The sequence below is a fragment of the Bubalus bubalis genome, chromosome 19 (genome assembly GCF_019923935.1).
Source record: "Bubalus bubalis isolate 160015118507 breed Murrah chromosome 19, NDDB_SH_1, whole genome shotgun sequence".
In the NCBI taxonomy this organism is placed as follows: Eukaryota; Metazoa; Chordata; class Mammalia; order Artiodactyla; family Bovidae; genus Bubalus; species Bubalus bubalis.
This window is the reverse complement of record NC_059175.1, coordinates 3,579,051-3,603,987: the sequence shown is the minus strand read 5'-3', so window position 1 is coordinate 3,603,987 and position 24,937 is coordinate 3,579,051. Positions and strand designations below refer to the sequence as shown.

The following is a 24,937-nucleotide window of genomic DNA, read 5'->3' as shown; positions in this document are numbered from 1 at the left end:
GGTGCAGGAGGCTCAGAAATGAGTCTGTTAGTCAAATTGTTTGTGGCTGTGTTTTGGTTGTAGCAGTGAGTTACATGCTTTGAAGATCAGACTGTACTGCTCTAGCAGGTGACTACTAGCCATAGCCCACTAGCATTTTTTGTCAAAATTGGGTTTGTAGTTTATTAGGCTCTAGACTAATGAGAAGAGCTTGAGCGCTTATTCTTTGTGATTTAAGTTGAGGGTTTTAAGGTATTTCCACCTGTTTGCTATGAAGAGGTTACTCTTAGACTGGTACTTCAGTCACTTCAGTGCTTTGCCTATACATGAAAAACCAGAACATCTTTAGTCTTTGCCTATGGACTATTTATTGACCAATCTTGGAATTCAGGAATTCTTTGGTTTCAGCTGAGTTTGGGGTTCTTTGTCACAGACACATCTTTGCCACTAGGCACACAGGCTGTGTGGGCAAGGGTATAAAATTCATGTTGTGGCCTTAGAATTGAATGAGTTTTTGATATTGAAGTGCTTTTAAGTGGCAAGATTAAGGGAGTTAGCCCTCTCAGGATGGCTGAACAAGTTCAGTTGTATTTTAGTTCAGCTAGGCTGAAATACTTACTGTTTTGTATTTTTGTGGTTCTCTGTTCTGACGTCAGTTAGCTTAGAGCTTGGTTTCTTCTGCCCCAGGAATCGTGGTCTTTTTGGTCCTTGGACTTTGGAGGCCACCGTATTCTATGAAAAGGGCATGGGCTCTACCCCCTAGTGGATGTGGGACTTGAGCAAGTTCTTTCTTCTCATATTTTTAAATATGAGTAGTGAATGTATAAGGCCTGGTCCAGTAGCAGCCCTTCAGGCATCATGGTCACTTCAGGAGCATTTTGGCAGTAGTGTGGCAGTTGAGGAAGTAGCAAATGTATGTGCAAGCAGCTTCACAGTCTTTGGATTTTTAACTTTTTATCTGTGGCATCCTGTTGAATACCTTTTCCTGTCCTCCTTGTAGTTTGCTTAGAATTTATAGTCTAATTGTAAGAGTTGGTATGGTAATAAAAGAATGTTGATATAATGTGGACCGGGCTGATGTGTTTAAAGGTGTTATCTAGTAAATTGTTTATTATGTTCTTTCTTTTCCTTGGTGTACCCAGTGACTGGCCATTGTGGGGGATTGGCCTTTACTGAGTCAGAAGTTCACTTTTAAAGTTATGTCACATGTTTTGAAATGTCCTGTATTGTAGCTGAGAGTTTAAGATTTGAGTGATGTGTAGATGTCTTATGTGTAGCAAACTTAAAAATTTTTTGTTAGGTGCTTAAATAAATTTTTATTAGGAAATATTTGAGCCTCTTCCCCTATTAATTATGACTGACAAAGTTTCTGTAATTGTAGAGGAACGGTTTTAGGAAATGGATAAAATTCATTGTAGCTGAATGATCTGGGACAATTTATATGGATAGTAGAGGAAATTTTTATCATGTATTTGGAAATTACATACTTGTCATGACTGAGTATTAATGTTAGGGATGCTTCCTTCTTTGTTTTGTGGAATTTCTTGTCCATCTCTCAGCACAGAGGTGAGCAGTGCTCCTGCACACCCTCTCGTATGAACCCGCAGACTCAGGGCTTGTACCTTTTTTCTGTGCTTCAGATCCGCCACTCCATCGACCCCTCCTTTCATTTCTTGGTGGCTGTCCTTTGCCGCTGGTGCCATGGTGGGTGTATGGATTGCTTTCTGTCTTTCAACAGTTACCGAAGTGCATGTTTGGGATTTTGTTGAAGAAAGCTGGATACAGTAGACGGACAGAATCTTGGAAGCTGCTTGACTGCTGTCTTTTCTCAGACTAGTCTCAAAGGGAATACCCCCATTCATTCTGGATTGGTGGATCTGAAGTACAAAATATTGTCCAGGTAAGCAATTACCTTGTATTGTTTTCTTATGTAGAACTCGACTCATTGAGAGAAACTTAAAATTCCTTTACTTCTTTTTCCAATATAATAGAGAAAGGAAAAAAAGTTAGATATTTATGTTTAGTGTTTTTGTTTTGGTGTGGATTAGTTGGGTATTTGCTGGTCAAAACTTTGTTTCAGTGTAAGAAATGTAGTTATTTTTATTAAATAGGCCCAAAAAGTTTGTAGTCACAGCCTAACAGGAAATTCAGTTCAGTGAACAAGGGACTTTTGTTTGAGGAATAAGTTGGAAGATAAGGGAAACAGATGATTATTTTGTATTATCTCATGATTTATAGTTATTACCTGGTCAAAATAATTTTTGTCTTTACTATGTAAAGTAGTGGTCTTTTATTCTTAAGACTCCTGGAGAGTCTTCTCTACTTAGCTACTGTTTACAGAGCATCTACTAAGTACCAGCCACTACTGTAGGCTCTTTGCACGTTTTTCGTATTTAGATGGCCTGTGCTTCGTGTGTATTTTACAGACAGTAAGATGAAGCTCTTGAGTTTAAGGAAGCACAGTAAGTAGAGTGGCAGAGCCACTTGCAGCTAGTGAGTGGCAGAGCCAGGCTCGGAGCTGGAGCCTGTGTGTCTCCAGAGCGCTGGCTCTTGCCATCTGGCTACATTTGCTGAGGTTTGCACTTAATGTCAGGATTTTCATGTCGTCTGTATACCGTTAGAGCAAGGTGTGGTTTTCTCCTGTGGGGTTCCACTCGGAGACCACCTGACGGGTCGCTGTTGGGCATGATATTTTACTTACATCTGATGCTCTCTCTTCTTAATGAAAAGATTAGAAGATCTTTGGTCAGTTTATCAAGTGAACCTAAAGCTAACTTAGGAGAGGCTGTACATTTAAATGTCAAAATGTGCTTTATACAGGGAAGTATCATTTGGTCTAGTGAACTCAAACCTGTATCTTCTCAGTTCCTCCTTAGTTTTCATTGGTTATTTAAATAGCTCGGTAGCTTATTATATAGACTAGTTTTGACCTGAGGTTTGTCAGTCTTACAAGTAAGACATTTTCAGGAAACTCATGACTTTTTCTGGTGTTTAAGCACTCCAGAGTACTCATTTCCTTTAATCTTAAAAAAATTCTTTATCATAGACTGACCCTATGGCTTTGTGATCCTTCTTTTATTTTATTCCTTTATATTTGTTGATATTTCTTCTGGGTGAGCATTTTTCACATTTCCACATGGAAAGTGAAGAGCTTTCAGGATGCTGATGCTGATAGTAAAAGCAGGAGCAGCTAACACTGGGCACTTACTCTGTATTGAGCGCAGTTCTGAACATTGTGCATGTATAAACTCATTTTCATGGGAACCTGGTGAAGTCGGTACCCTTATTTCTACTTTGCATATGTGGAATCTGAAGGCTAGAGTACTTAAATAACATGTTCAAGGCCTCATATCTAGTAAGCGCCAAAGATGAGATATGAATCTAGGCAGTTTGGCTTAGAGAATGTGCTTCTAATGTCTGTGCCTCAAGTTTGTGGAGTATCATCTAGTGATAAAAAGAGGGGTGGAAATCCTGAAGACTAAAATTGTGTATTCTGATTCCATGAAATCATTACAAAGGGAAAGGAAACAATTGTTGTTGAGTATCTATTTTGTACCTTCTGTAGAAGATAGTCTAGCTCTAGGATTCTGTGTCAGTCATCCAAGACTGTCTACCAGGCTGTTTCCTGAGAGGACTCACAATAGGGTGAGTTTAAGGTTATCTTCCAGAACAGTGCTGTTCAGTTAGAACTCTCTGGATCGTGGAAATGTTCATTATCTGTGCTGTTCAATATGATAGCCACCAGCTGCATGTGACGCTCTGTAACTGAGGAACTGGATTTAAAATTTTAATTTAAATAGCCACAAATACAGTTTAGAATTTAACTTCATCTTATGTCTGATTCTGAACTTAACTCTTAGAAATCTAATCTTGTCAGCTTGCTGAAAGCCAGCTCCTTATCATCCCATGGTTGGACTTACAAGACTGATAATGTAAAATCAGAATTCCAGTTTATTAATTTATAATATGTGCATGTTGGTGTGATTAATGTAAACTTTTCTGATTGGTAGATTTGCTTATTAGGTCCTACTCAACATGCCAGTTTAAGTTTTTCAAGTAAGAAACACTAGTTAGAAGGACCTGAAGACTCAAGCCAATCAAGTGGTTTAGTTAGCATGGACTTGACCAGGGAAGTTATATATTTGCTGACCTGAGACTGAGATGACCTCATCCATCTTTTACTTTAAGGATGGATGATTTTTCTGTCTTCTTGCAGCTTCTGTGCTTGCTTTTACTTCCCATATCTTTTTCTGATTATGGCATTCATTTTAGGCATGTTAATACATTCAGCTTGAATGCAGTCTTGTCTTACAGATCTGGGAAGCTCTTTGTTTTCCTTAAGGCACTTTTATCACTGTTAGGATCCATTTTGTGTTCATTTTTGTCTCTAAGAAGGCAGTTGAATTTTCCTTGCTTCCCTGAGGCCTCTTTTTACTGAAATACACTTATTAGCTTATTTAATTTGGTCCTATAGTGTGGGGGTAGAATAGGAACATACTCATGTAAAAATGCCTGATACATTCTCTTTGTATTACTTCATGTTATTAAATGAGCTTGTTTTTAGCTCACTGTATCATTGTTTTGGGACTTGTTCTTGAGCCCTTTGTTCCTTAAGTAGAAAGAGTGGTGTAACCAAATTTGCATTTAAGAAGTTAACTTTTCAGGTGTCTGCAAGGTGGATTGAAGAGACTCAAGGCAAGGGGACTAGTTAGTTCAAGTAAGCAATGATTAGGTAAACCAAAGTGTTGACAATGGGCATGAGGTGGGGTGGACTTAAAAGAGATGTAGGTGGTAGGACCTACAGACTTGGGGGTTGGCTATAGGAGTAAAAGATGGATGTAACAGGAATTTTAGATTTTTGCTTTGGGCGCCAGAATGGATATTTGTTCTCTTTTTCAAGATAGGGAAGACTAGAAGAATAGACTGGAGAGTGTGGAGGGAGGAGAAAGGAGTGAGTTCAGTTAATGAATTTGAGTTGCCTGTGGGTGAATCCTCTAAAAGGAGAAGTATCTAGTAAGAATATTGATTGGGAACTCACCAGAGAGAGCAGAGAAAGAAAGGTTTGGGAATTTTTATTTAGCCTCAAGTGGTGGCTAACTTTATTTAGTGGAATTAGAAGATTAATAGATGGGGAAACAAATAGATGGGGAAACAATGGAAACAGTGACAGACTTTATTTTTCTGGGCTCCAAAATCACTGCAGATGGTGACTGCAGCCATGAAATTAAAAGACGCTTGCTCCTTGGAAGAAAAGTTATGACCAACCTAGACAGCATATTACAAAGCAGAGACATTACTTTGCCAACCAAGGTCCATCTAGTCAAAGCTTTGGTTTTTCTAGTAGCGATGGATGGATGTGAGAGTTGGACTGTGAAGAAAGCTGATTGTCAAAGAATTGATGCTTTTGAACTGTGGTATTGGAGAAGACTCTTGAGAGTGTGGACTGTAAGCAGATCAGACCAGTCCATCCTAAAGGAAATAATCCTGAATATTCATTGGAAAAACTGATGCTGAAGCTCTAATACATTGATCACCTGATGCAAAGAGCTGACTCACTGGAAAAGACCCTGATGCTGGGAATGATTGAAGGTGGGAGAAGGGGATGGCAGAGGATGAGATGGTTGGATCACATCACCGACTCAGTGGACGTGAATTTGAGAAAGCTCTGGGAGTTGGTGATGGACAGGGAATCCTGGCGTACTGCAGTCCACTAGGTTGCAAAGAATCGGACACGACTGAGCAACTGAACTGAACTGAAGGTTAATAAGAGTAAATAAAGATTTGAGGAATCTATATCTGTGCCTGGAAATGCTAATATAAAGAAACGGGCTACAGCTGAGGTTATGATGTTGAACAAGAGGTGTTACTACTCTCTCTTTTTCACACTGATCTGGGAATTCTGACAGCCTATTCCCAATCTTCACATTAGTCCATTATGTTTGGATTGTGATATTTTTTCCACTGTAATGATTTATTTCATTCAAAAGGATACAGTTTTTGAAATGTATTTTTAAAGAGCCATTTTGTCATTACACATCTTACCTGTGTGTTAGTCACTAAGTCGTGTCCCACTCTGCAACCCAATGGACTCCTCTGTCCATTCGTAGATTTGTCAAATTCATTTTTTACATCCAATGACAAAAACAAGGGGAAATTAACCTAAACAGTGAATGTTCTGGATTAAGTGTGAAATGGGAAATGGAAATTTGCTCTTCTCTCAACCTGTCTCAGTTCCTGAGTGCTTCTCATCTGACTGTGATAAGACACATTTCTAACATCACAGCAGGAGGCCTGAGTAGAAACCAGCTATTCAGCGTCTACTAGTCAGTCAGTCGAAGAAACAGCAAACTGTTCAAGTGCTTGTGTGAAAATTAGCTGTGTAGAAATAATTGAGATGATGTGTTGGTCCAGTGTGGCATATATTTAAGAGATTTTTAAGGCGGATTTTTACTATATGCTATTTTCACCTTATGCACAGACTTCAGACTGTAATTCTCAGGTGAGCTGTAACTCCACTGTAATTAGGCTTTGATCATGAAAGCATGAAGATATGATGATTTCATCATAGCTACAATCAATACTTATCAAAAAACTTTTTTGAATACATCGTATATGTCTGTGTTATAAGGTGCAAAAAGGAGTATTCAGTAAGAAGAAAAGTTTCCCATTCTCTTTAGTGTCAGCGTCTCCACCATCCCAAGGGAAAAAAATGCAGGAAGGCAAGTGGTTGTCTGAAGAGGCTTTACAGATAGCCACGGAAAGAAGAGAAGGGAAAGATAAGGGAGAAAGGGAAAGATATATCCAACTGAATGCAGAGTTCCAGAGAATAGCAAGGAGTGATAAGAAGGCCTTAGATGAACAGTGCAAAGAAATCGAGGAAAACAGTAGAATGGGAAAGACTTGGAATCTCTTCAAGGAAATTGGAGGTATCAGAGGAACATTTCGTGCAAGGATGGGCACAGTAAAGGACAGAAATGGTGAGGACCTAACAGCAGAAGAGATTGAGAAGAAATGGCAAGAATACACAGAAGAACTTTACAGAAAGGGTTTTAATGACCCGGATAACCATGAAGGTGTGGTCACTCACCTAGAGCTGGACAACCTGGAATATGAGGTCAAGTAGGCCTTAGGAGGAGAAGGCAATGGCACCCCACTCCAGTACTCTTGCCTGGAAAATCCCATGGACGGAGGAGCCTGGTAGGCTGCAGTCCATGGGGTCGCTAAGAGTTGGACACGACTGAGCGGCTTCACTTTGACTTTTTACTTTCATGCACTGGAGAAGGAAATGGCAACCCACTCCAATGTTCTTGCCTGGAGAATCCCAGGGACGGGGGAGCCTGGTGGGCTGCCGTCTGTGGGGTCGCACAGAGTCGACAGGACTGAAGTGACTTAGTGGCAGGCCTTAGGAAGCATTACTAGGAACAAAGCCAGTGGAGGTGATGGGATTCCAGCTGAGCTATTTAAAATCCTAAAGGGTAATGCTGAATATTTATTAGAAGGGCTGAAGCTGAAACTCCCAACACTTTGGCCACCTTACGGAAAGAGCTGACTCATTGGAAAAGACCTTGATGCTGGGAAAGATGGAAGGCAGAAGGAGAAGGGGCGGCAAAGGATGCTGGTTGGAGGGCATCACTGACTCAGTGGACATGAATTTGGACAAACTCCTGAAGGTAGTGGAGGACAGATGTAACCGGTATAACGGCATTACACTGTTTCTAAACTGGTTGCTTTTTAAATTGTTCTTTTATTTTTCTCATAGCTTCTTATTATGAAGAATTTAATTTATATGAGAGTTGAGGAAAAAGCAGTACAACAAACCCCTGTATACTCTCTCCACCTAGGCTCAACAGTTACTAACATTTTGCCTTATTTGAATCACTTCTCTGCTCCCACCTTGGTCTTCCCTTCCCACCCTCCTCCCTTTGGTGTCCTCTCCCCAAGTAAGCACTCTTTTATGTTAAACAATTTGAAAGTACCTTGCGGACACTATACCTCACTCTAAATATTTCAGCATGTACCTTTTAAGAATAAAAATAACCTCTCCTCTCTGAAAGCCAACACACACATAATACATGTACCATGTATATAGTATATATCTCCATATTATAACCAAATATTAAATACAGTCATATGCATTTTATACATAAAATAAAAACCACAAAAAACTATTTTTATCTGAGAAAATGAAAGTAATTCAGTAATATAATATTCAGTTAAATTTTTCCACTTGTCCCAAGAATGTCTTTTCGAGCACACCTTCTTTAAAAAAACAAAAACCAGGTTCCAAACAAAATAACCCCTTTGTATTTAGTTATGGTGTCTTTTTAATTTCTTTTCATTTTAACAGTCTCTCTGCCCTTTTCTGTCTTCTGCGATTGACTTTTTTTTTAAGTCCAGTTCAGTTGTCCTGTAGGATGTGCAACATTCTTCACTTGTTTGAACATTTCCTCATGGTGTTATTGAGCTTGCTTCTCTAGCTCCTGACTTCCTGTAAACGGGAAGTTATATGAGAGGCTTGATTGCAGCTCATTTTGACAAGAGTGCTTCATCACAGGTGAAGTGTACTTTGGGTTGAGTCATGTCGGGAGGCACCTCAAATGACAAGTTATCCCATTATGAGCTGTGCTAAATTTGATGCTTTGTCTAAGGTGGCAGCATTCAGATCTCTCCATTAAGGTACAGTTTTATCATCTGTTATTAGAAAGGACTCTATGGAATAATATTTCGGTACCTTGTAAATAACCTGTTACATTATAGCTTTTCACCCTGTGGTTTCAGCTTCCTGAGCCTGAAATCATTTATTACAATATAAGTTACAAAATTTTGGCTTTCTGTCATTTCGTCTGTATTTATTAGCTAGCATTCACTGAGGCCATCCCTGTTTCTCCTCCTTCCTTTTTGTGTATCACTGTACTCTTCGTAGATGTTTATTTATTCAGTGTGTTAACAGTCAATTACAGTCTTTATGGGTGTTCAGATTTGGCTAATAAGAGCCCCTCAGGGTAGCTCCTGCTTCCTTTTCAATGTGAGTCCATCAGTTTTGGTGTGCTCCTTGGTCTTCTGCTTTGCCTACATATCAAGAATCAACCATTTCTCCAAGAAGCTCTGATTCCTTTTAGTGGAGAACGGTGTTTAGAAACCAAAATCAATACTATTGGGTTTTGTTGCTTCTAGATCTTTTCAATAGACAGAACTAAAATATGTATTTGAAAGAATCATGGGTTCATGTTAGTTCTGAGTCAAAGTTAATATTACAGGGATGTTTTTCTGAACTTGTTAGCCTTTTAATTTTCAGAATCCTAGGGATCATACTGTGTAATGGCCATCTAGTTGAAGTACTAATTGCCATGCATATAGGCAGATAAATAGCTCTATTCATTAATTATTAAGCACATAATCAACAGGTTCTGTTTGATCATGTAGGGAATACAGAAGAGCATCAGGTGTATATCTTGTTTCCAGAATCTTGCAATTTTTTTATGTTAAAAACTGTAGTACAATGTGAAAACTGCCAAGGATCATGAAAGGTGGATATACAATTTGTGGAAGCTAGAAAAAAAAGGAGATTCTATAAAGGACAATTTTAAAAGTTATCCTTTGAGGCCTGAGCAGAGTGGATGTGGATGTACTGGGTTGGAAGAGGGATTTCATAGCAAAGGCGAGTGAGTGAACAGTCGTCGCTGGTGGGCTGTAGTGTGTGTTGTCTGTCAGGAGGTACGAGTAAGTGGTTATGTGGACTGTTGGGGTGTAGTTTGTGTGAAGGAATTGAGGTAGATTGCAGATGCAAAGAGATTATAATCAGATCTGGGGTTATCCTTTAGGTCAGAAGTTACAGACAAGTAGCCTGTAGATAGAGATCCACAGATGTAATTTATTTGATCCACATAGATTTTTAAAAATTGAGACATTTCCCATCAAAACACTGGTTTATCTGAAAACTGGAGCTGAGTCGTGGCTGCTTTTTTGAGCCAAGGCTCGTCCTTTCCAGTTCACCACAGCTCCTGTAAGACTTTCTTTTGAACTTGTCCTCCCTGTAGGAAAGGAAGGATGAGAGTAGTGGGTGTAATGGGAGATGAGAGGTGACTTGAAGAGTTTGAGCAACATCCGGGCTTTAGGAAGATCACTCTGGCAGTCAGCTTGGAGGATGCAGTGGAGCAGGGAGACCAATTAATAGACTGTTGTAATGTTTCAGGGAAGAACTCACAAGATAGTAACAGATGGCGCAGAAGAGGAGGAAGTAAGACACTGTAAATGCAGAACGGGTAGAGGGTGTTGATATGACTTTCTGTCTATGTACTGAAAAGAATGTAAATCAGACTCTTAAAACATGAAGTCCAGTTTGTAAAAAGCTTTGTACACATAAATCAGTATCTGGAGGTTTCTGGAAGTTAGCCACATATTTTTTAATCTATTGGTTAATTTTGGAAGACAGTAGTAATAGTTTCATCCATTGTCACTGTGTTGAGTTTCGTAATATGCACAATAACATGCTTCAACAAAGCCTGTGATACGGCGTTATTCCTGAAAGTTGTTTGTAAACTTTAGGGAACTAAACTTCCAAGCAAAGTATTAGTGATGCTGGAACTTTTTTTCAAATGCTGTCTGCTTGTATTTAGTTTTCTTCACAATCTCAGCAAGAATTTAATCAACAGGATAGTGAGTCAATAAGGGATTGCACCGTAGACTTAAAGTTGCACCTTTATTACAATCTTACATACTGTTAATAAGTATTTGGGCGTCTCCCCTGTCTGGTTAGGGCGCGACTCTATCCAGTCCTCTTGGCAGTGCCACTGCCCCAGATACTTAGTGGCGCTGCCAGCTCAGATAACCTGAGGGAGGTGGGCACGAAGAGCATGGGCTTGAGGAGCCCGGGAGTGAGAGTGACGTACACCAATGGGAACCACGCCTGGGTACTGTGTAAAAGGCTTCCAGCTTCAGGGGATGAACAAAGATTGGTTACAGGGCAGCTGTGTGTGTGTGTGTGTGTGTGTGTGTGTATACACACACACACGTGTGAGTATTTAACTTACAAATAGTATAGAACACCAGTCTTAAGTGCACAGCTCAATGATTTTCTTTTTAACATAGGTATGTACTGCATTGTGTAACCACTACCCAGATCAAGATAGAGAAGATGCTAGAGGCCCTTGAAATAAACCCTCCCAGATGTCTATTCTGGCCTTTTTTTTTTTTTTTTTCTTTCTTTTACTATTGTTTACTTATGGCTGTTTTTGGATTTTACATAGATTGAGTTATACAGCATGTATTAATATATACTCTTATATTTCTGCCCCCACCCCCATCATGTCTGTATCTGTGAAACTCCCCATTTTGTTGTATATAACAGTTTCCCCCCCCCCTTGGTCCATTAATCCATTGTGTATATAGTTCATGTTTATTTTATTGTTGACACATTACTTGGCTTGTTGCCAATTTTTGGCTTTTATTATGAATAACATTTCTAAGGTGAACATAAGCACTTGGGTCTCTCAGTTATAAAATGCCTGGAGTGAAATTACTAGGTCAGAGGATAGGCTTGTATTCCGTTTCAGTAGATCTGTGGAGCTGTTTCCCAAGCCCTTCTGTCCATTTAGATGCCCTCTCTAACGTGGAGCGCTCCAGATATCCCCTTGGCTTTGCCAGTCCTTTTCAGTTTAGCCATTCTGTTGAGTGTGTATGGATGTCTACATTGTAGTGGTTTTTTTTCTGTTTTTTGTTTTTTTTTTTAATCAGCTTGCTGCTGCTACTGCTGCTGCTAAGTCGCTTCAGTCGTGTCCGACTCTGTGCGACCCCATAGACGGCAGCCCACCAGGCTCCCCCGTCCCTGGGATTCTCCAGGCAAGAACACTGGAGTGGGTTGCCATTTCCTTCTCCAATGCATGAAAGTGAAAAGTGAAAGTGAAGTCACTTAGTCATGTCTGACCCTCAGCGACCCCATGGACTGCAGCCTACCAGGCTCCTCTGTCCATGGGGTTTTCCAGGCAAGAGTACTGGAGTGGGGTGCCATTGCCTTCTCCGTTAATCTGTACTCATTTCAGGTACACTCTTTGAGTTTTGAAAACTGTATACACTTACATAACTACTACCACAGTCAAGATAGAACATTTATATCCCCAAAGAACTTCCCTCATTGCCATTGTCTCCTCAGCAGCATCCTTGGCTGCAGGTCGCCTGATTTCTGTAACTGTCGGTTACTTGTGTGTGTTTCAGAATTTCATATAGGTGAGACAGGTACAGCATGCATATACTACGTGTATTCTGACTGTGATTGGCTTATTTTGCCCAACATATTTTTTGGGATTCTTTCTTGTTATATCAGTTGTTTGTTCTTTTTCATTGCTTAGTATTGTTCCATTTTAAGAGTATACAACAGTTTTGTTTATCCATTCTCCTGCTGATGAATATTTGGGTTGTTTCCAGTCTTTGGCTGTTAGTAATAAAGCTTACATGAACATTTGTGTTCAAAGTTTTGTTTGGACATTTCTTTTCTCTTGGGTATACCTAAGAGTGGAATTGCTGGCATAGTGTAGATGTATGTTTAGTTTTTCAAGGAACTGCCAGATCTTTTCCTAAAGTGGCTGTGCATTCTTAGAGTTCCTCTGACAGTGTATCAGAATTCTAGTTGCTCTATATCCTCGTCAGCACTTGATACTGTCACTCAATTTTAGCCATGCTGATAGGTGAGAAATAGTATCTCATAGTGGTTTTAATTTACACTTGTGTGGTGACCCAAGGATGAAAGAGCAGATAAAACCAAGGAGGGTCTTGGAATGCAGAAATAGAAAAACCAGACCCTCGTCCTTCCCTACCCCAAGTTGTAACTTTTAATGGATTTCAGGCCCTCCTGACCAGTATACCTGTGTCCACTCCTACCCCATAGGGAGAAGGTATTTGCCTTACTCTTTCCTCCACCCAGTATGTGTGCCTCATCCAATCAGCAAATGACCTGCAAGACCCCATCCTGCTCTTTGTACCCTGGGTATAAAAGTGGAGTAAGGACCCCTGTTCAACGTCAGTTCTCCTTTGAGCTGGCCTGCTGTTCTAACAGCGTCTCCCACTCTAATAAACTTTATTTCCCTCTCATTCTGTCTCATGTCTGGAAATTCTTTTCCAGCCTGCTCCCAGAGCACGACAGTTTCCTCAATGACTAATGATATTGAGCATTTTTTCACCTGCCTGTCAACCAGTTAGCTATTTTGTCTAGAGACATGCCTGTTCAAATCTTTTGACCCTTAAATAAAAATTGAGTTGTCTTTTTCTTATTGATTTGTGGGAGTTCTTTATAACAGTGTGGAAATGAGTTCTTTATCAGATACACATATTGCAGACACCTCTTGTTCTGTGGCTTTTCCAGTGTCTTTTGATGGGCAACTTAATACTGATGAAGCCTAATTATTTTTTTCTTTCGTAGTTGGGCTTCTATGGTGGCTCAGATGGTAAAGAATCTGCCTGCAATACAGGAGACTTGGGTTAGATCCCTGGGTTGAAAAGATCCCCTGGAGGAGGGTATGGCAACCCACTCCAGTATTCTTGCTTGGAGAATCCCCATGGACAGAGGAGCCTGGCAGGCTGCAGCCCATGGGGTTGCAAAGAGTCAGACATGACTGAAGCGACTAAGCACAGTTAATCATTTTTTTCTTTCATTGTTACTGGTTTTTGTAACTTCCTGTTTATGAAAATTTTGCCTACTCTAAAGTCTTAAAGATACTGTGTCTTCTAGACTTGTAATGGTTCTACTATCTCAAATGATTGTTTTCTGTAGTTGAGATAAAGATTCATTTTTACTTCCCATGGTTATCCAATTAGCCTAGTACCGTTATTTACACATACATTACAAAACTGTTGAAAAACTGTTGAATAAGAAATCTATTTTCTTTTTACAGAAGTAATCCATATTTATTATAAGAAAGTTGAAAATAAAAATTATATAAAATAAGAAATAAAAAGAATTAAAAGTTCCCCTTATAACTACTGTTAGTATTTGGTATACTTCTTTGCCTTCATATATGTATTTTTTTCCTTCATATACGTATCTGTATGTTTTGAAACATACAAACGTATGTTTCAAACATTTGTTTTTCACATTAAAATTAATTTGCAAACTACTTTTAAAGCTCAACAATATTTGTGACATCTTTCAGAACCATCATGTATTTCTTTATAATTTGAAGGGGTGCCTAATATGCATGAATATTCAAGTGGATAACTAGTTAAACTACTCATTTATTAGACATTTAAGTTATTTTTAATTTATAGCAACTTAAAACTGGTGCTCTTTCTTGTAGTTTAATCTTTGAACAAATCTGTGTTACGTTGGGGTAAGTTCTAAGAGGTGGAGTTGTTGGATCAAAGAGTGTACACATTTTTAAGAGCAAGTGCATTTTATACAGTCAAAAGTTTTACCCACTTTCTCCTATTTATATGAACATGACATGTCACACCGACCATGTTCTATGAAAGTGCTGTTTTCTTCATGTTTATGTTGTTTTAAGGTATTAATAATTGTTTAAAATCCCAATTTGGTTTAAAGAATTTAAAATTTTCTTTAATTACTAGTGATATTGCACATTTTTCTTATGTTTGTGGCTATTAGTTTCTTTGTGAAGAAAGAACTGTTGAGGTTGAGCTGTAGTTCTATTCTGCTGATTCTCCATCCAGGTGCATTTGGGGAGTGGCGGAAGGAAGTCGCCAGGAGGAGCTTCTGAGTTTGTTGTGGCCGGGCCAGTGCTGCTCTTCTGTGATTGAAATGGCCATTTTCATGGGAAGCCAGCTGCAGGAGCGTTTGCCTTACTCAGCACACTGTCTGCAGCTGGCTTACGCCAGGTCCCTGCTCTGGCTTGCCCTGGCTGCAGGTGCCTTTATGAAGCACTTCAGGACCCGTCATTCTGGCCTCACTGACAGCTTCAGGGACACTCGCTTCTACTAGCCTTTGCTGCTGTAGCTAGGAAGTGAGGTTCTGCTGGGAATTTCTTGCACTTTTCAGGTAGATTTTCTTTGTTTACATGCAGTAAACCCTATTTTCCAGTCCAGTTTTTCTCTATTGAATGGAAATTCCTTGAAGCATCTTATATTTGTGGAGAGCACTATAGCTACGGTCCTGACACCATTGTCTTTTACTTGTATATTTCTTTGGTGATTTCAGCTGCATAGTCAGAAACTGCAGCCGTGACATCCATTTTCCTCCTGCGTCTTGTCTGTCTGTGCTCCTTTTCACTCTGTCTTTCCATGCTTCAGCCACAGTGATTTTCCCCCACCCCTTCCTCCAGTGCGCCAGGTTCTGTCTTGACCTAACAAGTGTTAACTTCTGTTATTTGTTATCAGGGATGCGTCATCCTTAATTCCTTTCTTGCCCGTTTAACCTCTGCTAGTCTTTTAGAGCTGAGTTCAAGCATTATTTCTTCAGGGACTGTGTCTGGGCTCCCTATATACTCCTACGGGTTAGATTCCCTTTGTCATATTCCTGTAGCACTCAGTTCTTTTTCTTCACAGCTGTTCACATAATTATAATTGATGAATGTATTGCATAATCCCCCACTAGACAGTCAGCTCCTTTATTAAGAAGGTATCTCTGTGGGGACAAGGATCGTGTCTGTTACGTCATACAGTTCATAACATGTTCCCAGACTCTAGCACATAGTGCGTACCGTACAACTAGTTGCCCCGTTGATTGAAGAAATAAATTTAGGAGGGCAAATGAGAATTACTCTCTTGTATCAGAAGTTGATATGTACTTTTAAAATGAATACATTTACTCCATTTAATGCTTGGTGTTTTCTGTTTCAATATCATCGTAGTTTTAAGTGACTTGATCATGAAAATTAAGCTCTTGGCATCAGAAATTCCTTTCAGAAGATTAGAAAGCTTCCCTTCTTTCCCTCTCTGACTCTAAACCAGATTTTAAAACCTGTCATTGACTTGTCATTGACTTCTAATCTATCCAGAAAGTCTTATTTCAGTAATACTTCAGCTGTCATTTTGAAGGATTTGCCAACTGCTATAAACTGCTAACCTTTCCTCCCCCGCCCTCCGTTTCCTTGTGTGTGTGTGTGTGTGTGTGTGTGTGTGAGAGAGAGAGAGAGAGAGAGAGAGAGAGAGAGAGAGAGAGAGAGAAATCAATAGGATCATTCTTACTGAGAGTTGCTTCCTTAGGTCTGGTAATTTTAGTAAATGCTGCGTGTAATCTCCTCTAGGAAATTCATTTGATAATTGCCATTTTAATAATATGTTTCCCAACATATCCCACATTTTCTGACCCCAGGATTCCTCTCCTTTATTTTGGCTCAAAACTGATAGAACCCGAGGCTGTTCTTTACTATTTTTCTGTATTTCATCCTAACAGCTTTTATTCATCAAGGGTTTCCTTCACCCTGCCAAAGTAAAGAGGGAGGGAACTAACACTGGTTAAATGGCAGATTTACATCTACTGTATCTTTTAATCTTTTTTAATCACTATAACCTTGAAAGATAGACTTGCTTCCACATTTTAGCATGTGAGGAAATGGAGTCTGGTGAAGGTAATTATTTTTTGCTCGAGGTCACGTAATGAGTGAGTGTTTCTTTCTCGGACCTTCTTTGCTCTGTCCCTCTCTCCTCTCCCTTCCTATCTGTGCAAAGCCTTGTGCTCTTTCTTAGATTCTGCACCTCTAGCTATCATCACCTTAGTTGAAGAGTGTTAGGTGGCAGCTTGGAACTCTAAAGAGCTCCAGAGACTCTGAGGCAACAGGGTTTCCAGGTTGTAGGTGGGCAGCTGCAGGTTATCAGTATTGGAGAGACTGAGCAGGAGAGGGGAAGCCTTGCCTGCCCCTGCCCTGATTGCCTTTGCAAGCCCTCATGCTTCCTTCCCTCCCTCATTCTGCACTTAACTCATTCTCCTCAATTCCAGTCTTTTCTGTTTGGTGGGAGTTCTAGATTGGCTGTTTATCAATAGGATATAGTTAACATTTATTTAGTGTCTACTTTGGAGGTAGCAGGTGCTGTACACCTTGGAACGGGTGGCTTGCTTAATGTCCTATTTTGTGAACCTGGGATCTTAACCTGCCTCTGTCTAGGCTTTTTTTTTAGCCTTACATTTACTTTTTTTTTTCCTAAGGAAAACTGAAGCAATTAAAATCTATGAAATCATGTTCGATGTGCTAGTTGTATATTTTTACAATATGTATTTAAATTAAGTGTGTCGCTATTAGAACATTAAAACACCTTTACATGTCTCCAGAAATCACCTTGAAGACTAAACCTTGGGAAACACTGCTATAAAATACCCTTTTAACTTTATTCATTCATCTGTCCATGAATAGTTCAGTATGTATCTGTTTTAAAGATACAGACTTAAAAACAAAAGACTGATAAAAACATGCACATACAGAGCACACAATTCCATTATTATACCTAAAATTAATAATTCTTTAATATCAAATAGTCTGTTTATATTTGCTTGTCTCAAATAATTTTTAAATTAATTGTCTTTATTTTTTAGAAGTTTTAGATTTGCTGAACAATTGAGCAGGTAGCGTCTTACATTAGTGTGGTCGTGAGCTGATCCTGATGCATTATTATTAACGATAGTCCATAGCGTATTCAGCTGTCCTTAGTTTTTATTTCATATCCTTTTTCTGCTGCTGGATTTCACTCAGGATCATACCTTACATTCAGTTGTCATGTGTTCTTAGGCTCCTCTTGGCTATGTCAGTTTCTCAGACTTCGCTTTTGGTGATCGTGACAGTTTTTCCGGGACTGGTCAGGTATATCGTTTTGTCCTGTATTGAAATTTGTCTTATTTTTCTCATACATTTTTTTAGTAGTTTGTTTTTTCACTTCTGGAGACAGACTTGGTTCACTCATTGTTTATAGTTAATAGTCTCTCAAATCTCTTTTAATATATAAAAATTGCCTCTCCCATCTTTTTTCTTGCCACGTATTTATTGAAGAAACCGGACTGGTCATTTGTTCTGTATAAGTTCCCCGGATTTGGATTTTGCTAATTATGTTCTTAATAGGTCTACATAATTTTGTTCTTAAATTTCTTGTAAATTGGTAATCACATCCAGAGATTTGTAGGATTTTAGTATGCTTCTCTATCAATTAAAGTAAAACAACAGTCAGAACTCATCCTCTGTTGTTCAGTGGCTCGATCGTGTTGACTCTGCAAATTATATTTTTACAAGGGAAGAAATAGGTGAAAGTGTTGGTCACTTTCTTTGTCACCCCGTGGATTGTAGCCTGCCAGGCTCCTCAGTATATGGAATTCTCTAGGCAAGAATGCTGGAGTGGGTAGCCATTCCCTTCTCCAGGAGATCTTCCCAACCCAGGGATCAAACCCAGTTCTCCTGCATTGCCACAGGGGAAGCCCATTTATTTAATTGGTGCTTATATTTGATACTGCCAACCTCACTGCTTATTTGGAAGGAAGTGCCTATAAAGAGGAGGGTTGAGTTTCTCAGTATTGGATTTCAGACCTCCTTGGAAAATCAGGACACATTTTTTTCTCTTGTGCTTTCTTTCTGCATTCTTCTTAGTGTTCAGTTTATCCTGTAACTTTTTTTTTTTTCTTTCTCTAGTATCTGTATTATAGCAGGAATGAGATATTCTTGGAACATTTCGTTTTGAATATTTTTAGTAGAATAAGACGGAGAAGGCAATGGCACCCCACTCCAGTACTTTTGCCTAGAAAATCCCATGGACGGAGGAGCCTGGTAGGCTGCAGTTCATGGGGTCGCTAGAGTCGGACATGACTTCACTTCACTTTCACTTTTCACTTTCATGCATTGGAGAAGGAAATGGCAACCCACTCCAGTGTTCTTGCCTGGAGAATCCCAGGGACGGGGGAGCCTATTGGGCTGCCGTCTATGGGGTTGCACAGAGTCGGACATGACTGAAGCGATGCAGCAGCAGCAGTAGAATAAGATGACCTCCTAGGAAAATAAATATAAATTGTAAGAATGCTTCATTGGCAGGGTATTCCTTATCTCTTAAGATCTTGACCATGTCACATACCTTTTTGGCTTTTGCTGTTTTATTTAACTAAGTATTTAAGGTTTGTTATGACTTTTTTCTAGTTGAAAGTGGTAGAAAACTCAAGGCTGAGTTAAGCCAAAGCGAAGAATTTAAAATTTGAAAAATCCAGAGGTGGATGTGGATTCAGGTTTCTTCCCTAGAGAGAATGTGGTCCCTCCTTGAACCAGCTCCGTACTCTGCTTTGTGGTAGGCTGAGGGCAGCTCCCGCTTTCTTCTCAAGTTCAGACTCAGAGGGGAAAGAGAGTTCTTGTGGCTTCCACAGAAGTCCTGGATTCAACTTAGAATATGTGCTTATTCCTGAATCAGTTACTGTGATTAGGTGATGTGGCCAAAAAACAAGTGTAAAATTACAACATCATTCTTCTCTAGCCTCTGAATCATATTTTTGCCCTGTGTGTAAACTTTCAGGACTTTACATATTAATTATTTGATAATTTAACAAATATTTATTGAATTCCTACTCTGTACAGGTGCTGTGAGGACCTGAAAGCATTACATTGTAAATTGGTAAATCATCTTACCAACTGGTTGTATTACTTTAATTGTTTTAGAACTATAACACCTAGTTTATTTGGAAATAAAGTACAATTTCAACAGGAAAATATATTACTTTAAGCGTTTTCCTGTGGTTTATAGACCAGTTTTTGGTTTTTGGATTTGATTATTTTCAAAGTATAAGTGATATCACCTTTCAACCTTTTTTGCTCATATCCCAATCTTAGTGGCTCTTTCATTGTTTTTCTTTAGACTTAATTCATCGATTAAAAGAAATGTGGATCATGGGTTGTTTTAAATGCAGCAAGAAATGCTTGTATGAGATTTGTCTTCTGATCCTCCTCTCAATTCTATATTTTCTCAGTTAATTAAAAATTTATTATTATGGTGACATCTGTGTTCTGTTCCTTATAGAACATCTTGACCAACTGCATATAGCTGAGTCATGCGTGAAGTTAAAGCAGTGGCGCTGAACATGGTTTTTGACAAAGAAGTCCAGTATTTCTTAAACTGATATTGGGCCTTTAAATCATTACTTCCTTTGTGTAGGAACTTCCAGAGTCTTGTAGTCCACCTGTGTTCATCTCTACTTCTGCACAGAGAGTCTGTAAGGTGTACGTTAATCTTACCGCATCATGTGTTTTACAGCAGTTACCTGCTTTTGAGACTGGGTGCTTTCAAGGGGCCAAGTACCAAAAGTATCTCATGAGACATTTAGAGGACCTGGGCTAGAATAACAGTTTAAGAAGATGAATAAAATGATCTCTATAAGGTCCCTTTCACCTCCAGAATTTAATGATATCTCTGACTTAAAGCGGTAAGAACTCCCCTTACCCAGTTGCCTGCAGGAAAGAGACAACGTGAAGGGAATCAAAGACATCCCCGCTCTACAGCAAGCAGCAGGAATCCTTACTAAGGCAGTCCTAGCCCCTGGCTGAAAGACACATTCATTTGTTCTTAGAGCCCAGTGGATTGTGAGGCACAGAACTTCATTCTTATTTGAAACCAAGGTCAGCTTAGGATATGAGAACAGTGGGGACTATATGAGAAAGTAGAGCAAGTGCAAAGTTTACTGTATGTTTAAAGGCTGATAAATCCCTTTATATGTATCAGCTTGGACAGCTTTTTTCATGCTGTTCATTTTGTTCTGAGGCAAAATTTTGGTTACAGTTTTCTAAATCAGTCCAAGTGTGTATAAAACTTTAAACATGAGACTCTACCAACTTGGAATATGTATTTCTTTGGGATAGAGGATGGTTAGGTCTCTAAAAATAAGTATGTATTTGAGAAATGAGCAGTGTTTAGAAAGTATTAGAGGGGTTGTTTATGGTGTAATGTTTGATTCCAGCTTTCAGTAGGTGTAATGAGATGGGAAGCAGTTTAGATAGTGGAAGCTTTGCAAATCTTTGAAAGTGACTTTTAAAATACTATTATAATAGGTGGAGTTTAAGTTTTAATACTCTTGAAAGCAGTGAAACTGTATTTCTTTAAAATATTTGATACTTTAGAAATTTAGCCCTCTTTCTCCCTTTAGTGAACTAGGAAATGAAACCGCTTTATTTCCAGAAATACTTTTGATACCAGAATATTTGGTTTTAAGAATTCTTGTGTTGTCTGTTGAAGCATTTAGTATATTGACATGTTCAGTAAACTTTTTGAATGAATAATCAGTTTAAAGTGAAAAAGTTAAAATAGAATTAACATGTGATCTGACTATAATGAAGTCAGACCCTTTGAGAGTAGGTGCAATAACATTCCTTAAGTCATGTTTCTGAAAGTGATACTTCTTCCTAGAAAGAATGAGATTGTTCATTATATCAGGGGGAATAATTTTCCACTTTCTTTTTGGTTTGTTTGGTTTTTGGCTGTGCCATGTGGCTTTTGGGATCTAGTTCCTAGACCAGAGATTGAACCTGTGCCCCCTGCAGTGGAATCGTGGAGTCCTAACCACTGGACTGCCAGGGAATTCCCTCTAATGTTCTTTTTAAAACACAATAAACTTTGCACTCTCCCTTACATGAAAGTAGGGTAAGGATTTTGGCTCAGTACTAATATTATAGGGCAGTCAGATCTTGCTGTCTGGGTACTTGCATAAATTCTCTGATTACAGCTTTTTGGCTTCTGAGAGTTGATGGAAGGACAAGGAGGGGGAACATGAGCACCTGGGTTGGAGTGGTGAGGAAGGGGAGGCTGGTGCCCTGGTGCGTGTGGTAAGACCAGGTGCCTCTCGGTTCTCAGATGGTGACTACGAAACAAGGCAAGCTTTTAGTTATCTCACCTGGAAGTCCTCTCTGGTGTCATGAAGTTTGGATTATCAGATATTTAGAAGTTGTAGCAGAGAAGGCAATGGCACCCCACTCCAGTACTCTCGCCTGGAGAATCCCATGGATGGAGGAGCCTGGTGTGCTGCAGTCCATGGGGTCGTGAAGAGTCGGACAGGACTGAGCGACTTCACTTTCGCTTTTCACTTTCATGCGCTGGAGAAGGAAATGGCAACCCACTCCAGTGTTCTTGCCTGGAGAATCCCAGGGACGGGAGCCTGGTGGGCTGCTGTCTATGGGGTTGCACAGAGTCGGACATGACTGAAGCAACTTAGCAGCAGCAGAAGTTGTAGCCTTGTAAAACAGAGCATTGTTACTGAAGAGTTTTCTCTGGCTAGGTAGCCTCAGAGATTAGGGTTGTGTCTTTGTTACCTCAGAGTGTAACCAAACTCTGATAGCTAGCTTAACCCCACCTGTTCTTCACCTTCATTGGAGAAAGGGCTTGACCCAAGGGAAAAGTTGCTAGGACCAGAACCCTAAGTTAACAGTGCGGAAATGCTAGTTATTCTGGAGGAGAAAGGTATGAGAAGAGAAAGGTGGAGGAGAAAGGTGTGAGAAGCTTAAGTACTGCATTGTCAGTTGTATATTGACTGCATCTGAAAAACTATGGCAGACAAAAAGAGTAAAATAAGAATCTCCTGTATTTAATCCTATGTTTTATATGTGTTGCTGCTGCTGCTGCTGCTAAGTTGCTTCAGTCGTGTCCGACTCTGTGCGACCCCATAGACGGCAGCCCACTAGGCTCGTCTGTCCCTGGGATTCTCCAGGCAAGAACACTGGAGTGGGTTGCCATTTCCTTCTCCAATGCATGAAAGGGAAAAGGAAAGGGAAGTCGCTCAGTCGTGTCCGACTCTTCGCGACCCTATGGACTGCAGCCTATCAGGCTCCTCCGTGCATGAAATTTTCCAGGCAAGAGTACTGGAGTGGGGTGCCATTGCCTTCTCCATATGCGTTATATGTTATCAAATAAAATAAGATCATAATGTAATGAAAGTCCTGATTTTGTAGTCTTTATTTACTTAAGATTTCTTAAACTTCTTCAATGTTTTATAACTTTCTTTTCATATATAACTTACTTCTAGGTCAATAAACGTACTCCTATAAAAATGATTTTTATTTGGTGGATACATCATGTTCTGTCTTCTGGATGATGTGTAATTTATATAACCAGTCTATTGTCTGTTTTTAGGCATTCTTTCCTTTGCTCTTATGACAGGGATGTGGTGAACATTTTCTTAGCTGTATTTTTGGGCATATCTTTAGTTTTTCCTGTAGTGTAACTCCCCACATATGAAATTGCTGAATCAATGACGTGCATGTTTTCCAAGTCTTAAATGTGTATTGATAAGTTGCCACCGGGGAGTTATACAAATTACACTCCTGTAAGCAGTACAAATGAGTAACAAGTAGATAATATTTGAACATAAATCAGAGGAAATTGCTGCTTTAGGGAGTTTAATGTCCAGCAAAGGAAGTGGGGATTTTGGAGTCAGATAGTACTGCACGTCTGCTGCTTTTGACCTCTGGCATGTGGTTTGATGTCTCTGATCCTTAGTTTCTTCCTCTTTAAAACCAAAATACCAGTCTGGCCAGAGGTGGTGTGACAGTTAATGAGATCAAGGTAACTATACCTGTCTGGCACATAGTAGGTACTCTGAAAATACAAATTTGCATCTCCTTCCCAAGTTATTCTTTTTTTGTAAATTTCATTTCCATTTAACATTTTCAAATTGGAAATGTTAGATTTATAGTTTAATCGTCTCCCCTAGTCCTGAAAAATGTTCTTAATTGGACCAAAGGTGCTAACTGACAAGGCTCAGATGTACTTAATTTAATTGTCATTTGGTTCTCACCTGTCTCAGGTTTTGTGGATCTTGGATAAACCCCACTGGGATTGGGTTCAAACTGATCTGACCTGGAACTTGCTAGGGGAAATCTGTTCTTTCTTGGCAACTGAACCTCAGACTGGTCCTGGTACAACTGAGGACCCATGTGGCTATGCCGGAAATAGATTATTTTGTTACGTCCTGTTCTTGTCTTGCTGCTTAGAATAGCGATTCTGCTTCCCCCTCATCTAATCCTTCCTCTCTCTAGCTTCTGTAAGAGCTCTGAAAAACCCTGGTGACAGTTTTGAATTATGGGTGGTAGTTGTGAAGTGGACAACAGTGATTTTTTTTTCCTTTGAAATTACTTGGAAATAAGCTGTTATCATTTTGCTGCTCACTGCTGTTTCTGAAAGTCACTAGGTAAAATGATTTTCTGGCACTCAGCATTTTAACACATTTTAAACCACAGGTATTTGAGACAGACTGAATTAATTCTTGGGAAGAGAATTTGTTTTTATTTAAATTGTCAAGTTACTACTTGTAACTTATAATAATTTACATTATTCATTATATAATTAAACAAAAAGCATTACTTTAAATTATACAATGTAGTTTTAAAATATTATAAGTACTAGGTGTTCATTGGAGAAAAAGTTAGAAAATACGCATGAATAGAAGCTATAAAAGAAAATTTACCCTTCATCTCCCTACCAAAGATCCATTTTACTGTGAAGATCCATTTTAGTTTTGGGTTCTGGTATCTTAACTTTAGGGGCTTCCCTGGTGACTCAGATAAAGAATCCACAGGCTAATGCAGGAAATGAGGGTTTGATCACTGGGTTAGGAAGATTCCCTGAAGGAGGAAATGGCAACCCACTCTAGTATTGTTGCCTGGGAAATCCCATGGACAGAGGAACCTGGCAGGCTACAGTCCATGGGGTTGCAAAGAGTCAGACATAATTTAGCGACTAAACAGCATCTTACTTTAGATAGTTGTATGTGTGTCCACGATGTCACTCAGTTGTGGCCGACTCTTTGTGACCACATGGACTGATGAGAATTGTCTGGATATTAAAAGTGTTTGTTTTAATAGTAGAATTTAAGGAAAGTTTGAGCTCTGGCTTTGAATTCTGATTCCATGATAAGTTGGTTGGGTTTGAACCTCTAAAACTTGGCAGAAAGTAAATTTCAGTTTTCCACATTCTTATCCCTTTTTCTTTTCTCATTTAATTGCCCTCTTCTCCCCATGCCCTTTTCTTCCCTTAACATATATCCCAGCCTGAAAATACAGTATGTTGTATTATC

The 24,937-nt window shown here is 39.3% G+C and overlaps 1 protein-coding gene across 5 annotated transcripts in view; it reads left to right on the top strand.

The window, feature by feature from the left end:
• The window catches only part of FBXW11 (F-box and WD repeat domain containing 11), a 130,958-nt gene that overhangs the window by 7,255 nt on the left and 98,766 nt on the right, over positions 1 to 24,937 (top strand). Inside the window, exon 2 of one of the 5 annotated variants that reach the window (XM_006053700.4) lies at positions 1,718 to 1,879. The exons of the other annotated variants lie outside the window; for them this stretch is intronic. The gene's annotated coding sequence lies outside the window, so the exon portion shown is untranslated. The remainder of the gene's footprint in view (positions 1 to 1,717; positions 1,880 to 24,937) is intronic. 5 annotated transcript variants of the gene reach the window in all.